Source organism: Glycine max, chromosome 1, assembly GCF_000004515.6.
Source record: "Glycine max cultivar Williams 82 chromosome 1, Glycine_max_v4.0, whole genome shotgun sequence".
NCBI classification, from domain to species: Eukaryota; Viridiplantae; Streptophyta; class Magnoliopsida; order Fabales; family Fabaceae; genus Glycine; species Glycine max.
The window spans coordinates 7069188-7073292 of record NC_016088.4 but is presented as its reverse complement, the minus strand read 5'-3'; positions in this window follow the sequence as shown (position 1 = coordinate 7073292).

The following is a 4105-nucleotide window of genomic DNA, read 5'->3' as shown; positions in this document are numbered from 1 at the left end:
AATATATATATATATATATACATATATATATATTATTAAAAGGTAACTGAAAATCTCAAAATAAATATCCATGTTATTAGTTTTAACATATATGTATATATTTAACAGTTTTAAATTATTATATTTTCAGAAAAATTTAATATCTTCTTATTTTTAATAATTTTAATAAAAATGAACTGTCAAATCTAAAAGTTCTTACTTTATTAGATAAAAATTATTAAATAATTAGAAAGTACTACTTTATTAAATAATTTAAAATTATTTTTGGTATAAATTTTAATATAATTATTATTAAATTTAATAAATTTATAATGGGTGATAATTAAATGACAGGATAAACTTTTACATTATATGATTATTTTTTTTTTTCAATTCGTCAATGAGTAATTAGGATATTAAGGTTAATAAATTATATTGTACGAATTTTTTACTTTATTTTAGAACATAGAAATTTTGTATTTATCTCTTTTTATATAAAAAAATTATGCTTAATTGTTTTGTTTACTACAATACCCATAAATGTTATTAAGCCCATAATAGTTTTTTATATAAATATAAAAATTTTGATATCACATTGGATGTTTGATTTGGTTGTTTTATATTTTCATTTTTATTGAAAATAGAAAATTGTGATGGAAATATGTATAGTTGGATTTCTGTTTTTATTTTCAATAAACATATTTTCTCAAACGAATTAAAAATTAGAAACAATAAAATCTCGTTTCCAGTTGAAACCAATAACCTCATTTTGAATAAAATGAAAATACATTAACAAGAAATATAATTTAAGTAAATCTAAAAATGCATTTCTTTTTAAAAAAACGCATTTTCAGTATTTTTATTTATTGAAAACAAAAAATAAGAAATTAAATTAAATATATTTTCAAAATTCTAATATTTTGAAAATAAAAATAATTTTCAAAAAATAAAAACATAAAATAAAAATACAAAACAGACACACTCTAAAATTTAAACGTCTTTAACAAAAACCAGCCATTTTGAAATGCTATACTAAATTCAATGAATTCAGCTTAACTATTCCAATAAAGATTTGGTTTATGAATACGTATACCCGACTCCAACAATAATAAACTTGACAAATCCAACCTTTTTTTTCTAAACTGGACTACTAGTTGTTAAGGCACCATTAGTACTAATTAATTTATTAGTGTTCTTTTTTTTTCCTATCCTCCTAGGAAGCGTTTGAAGTAAAGAGTTGAAAAAAGTTGTCATTTATAAGCAGTGTTTTTAATTGGCAAATAGAGCAGCAGACAAGAAGTGGGCCCCATGAAACTGTGGGAAAGATGAGGTTATTTTAGAAGGATTGATGGGGTTAATGGAAATGCCCTTGTGGGTAACAAGTAATTACAGGAAGGGTACACTACTATTGTTTTAGGTGCTTACAAGTAAGAATAAACCCGTTGGGTTTAGTTGTTAAGAAATAAATTTATACTATTTTATAAGAATGTAAAATTGATTTTTCTTATAGATGAGTAGATGTTATTGATGGATAATTTATAAATAATTTTATAAGTGATCGTTGAGTCTTATGGTCTGTCTTAATCATAATGACCCCCAAAATTTAATTTATCTAAATTTTCTTTTACATATAAAAAAAATGTTTCTATTGTGTTGAAGTGTTGTGTTATGGGTACACACATTTGAGGTGTTTACTTCACTTTTTGATTGGTGGAAAGATCTCTTTCTTCTGCCTCTGCATCTGTGAGAGTACTCTGGCTATACCTCCTTTCATAAAGAAAGAAACAAATGCATCATAGATTGATCGGGATCCTCCCACACGTGGTTGCGCTTCAACCATCTTCATTGTGTGCACAACACAGCCTTTATTACATGGCTTAATTGGGATTTATTGCACCCTAGCTAAACAATAATTGAAATTAATTACTCCATGTTTAAACTTGATTTTTTCCGTTTTATTGGATAATGTAAAGCAAATTTGAAGTCATTTCTCATTTAAATTTTCTTAATGCAAAATGTAAAGTGGATGTAAGATAAAATTCTTGTTTTTCATATTTAAATGCTATCTATCGTCATAAAAGGAATAAAAAATAAATTTTATTTTTTTAATTGAAAAGTAAATGTTGGAAATAATCCAAGTCTTATATAGTAATCTCACATTAGAATATATAAGTGAGGGGCAACCCTCACCCCTTGAGTTAATTTTTGGGGTTGGATTAGGCTTCTCACATTATTCATTTTAAGATGGTATCAGAGTCAGTTCGGATCCTGGGACCACGCTTCCGCTAATCCTCGCTTTATGATGACAAACACCCACCATTTGTTATTCATGCCGCGAGCCTAGAAAGTGCTTGGCGTGGGTGGTGTGTTGGAAATAATTCAAGTCCCACGTCGGCTAAAGATAAATCTAATAGATATAACAACTATAAAACTGAAGATAAGCCTAATAGCTAAAGATATAATTAAAGATAAATCTAATAGATATGACAACTATATAAAATTAGAATATATTAGCATATCTTCTAACATTATTCATTCTAAGAGTAAAAAACTCATATCTTAAATATAACCAAAAATATCATGTATTTTTTAATTAAATATAAGTAAATCTCAGTTAACTCTACATGAAATCATTATCAAATTATTTTTCATTTAATTGACATTCTATTTTTATTAATGATCATGATATTGATATGAAATTGTCTATGTTGGAAGCATTGATCAGTTTCTAGGACGGTGAGTGCACATAAGGTGTGTATTTCTCTCCAACATAATTTATTTCATACCAAAGGATCAGTAAAGATTCGAAAACAGATCACTTGTGTCAACCATTGTCCGTGATTCTATTCTCATTTCAATGACTCTTTTTTATTCTTGATATCAAAATTCAATAAAGTTTAATTTGGAAAGGAACTTATTTTTAAGTGAGATAAATAAAATTAAATGATATTAATTAAATTTTTTAATTAATGTGAAGTTAATTTTTTTATTATAATATAAACCAGAGGGAGTACATCTTTAGTAGTAATTTCTAATGCAATTCTAATAATGAAGGTGTAAAATATCATATTGAAGGTGTAAAATATCCACTCGTTATTAATTTTTATCAAAAGATTGACCGATCATCTATTTAAAGTCTTTTTTATGTCGCCTTTCCTTATATTTATAAAACTCGAACTTGATATCTTATTTAATGAGCCTAATTCTAAACCTATTCAAACCAATATATTATTCATAAATTCTTGATAGTTACTACATCTTGTCTTATATGAAATAAATTATAGTGTAAAATACACTATAACTTATTTATTATAAATAGAATCAGAGATAGTAATAGTAAGAAATAAAAATAAACTAATATATACTTTCCTAAAGTATTTGATAATTTTTAATTAAACCCCCTAACAATTTTTTTCAATTGGTCCGAAACTTGTATTGTTTTGGCTTAATTGCACTTTTTAACTTAAATTTTTACTTTTTTGACAAATTTTATCTCAACAAAATATTTGGGCATATTTTACCCTAACTTTATTATGAAAAATCAATTATTTAAGCATGTCACATCAACTCAATGACAGATATACTTTGTAAGTTTTTTTTTTAAGTTGAAGGTAAAATTTGTCAAATTAATTTGTCGGAAGTGAAATGCACGAAGAAGTTAAAAAAAAGGTAAAAATATAATTACGTCATTGTTTTTTTATTAGTTCCCTGGTGGAAATTAATTGAAAAAAAATCAAGTTCTAGACTGAATTGAAAAAGAAAAAAAAAACAATTCAAGGACTTAATTAAAATTTGTAAAATAGTTAAAGAATATAATTAAAATTTAGGTCTCTATAGGTCAATATTCTCACATGACCAACATTTTCACCGCTACAAGTTCAAAATTGAGTTTAGAACTTGCATAGTTGCAAAGGTGAACATATGGTATGTAAAATCTTGACAATTTTTAATTAAGTCTCCAAATTATAATAATTTTTAAATAAGTCTTTGAACTTTTTTTTAAAAAAAAAGGTACCTAAACTTATATTTTTTTTAGATAGGTGTCTTTGGGACCTAATTAAAAAACAAATACAAGTATAGGAATTCAATTAAAAAATAAATAAATTATCAAATAATCTAGAGACAT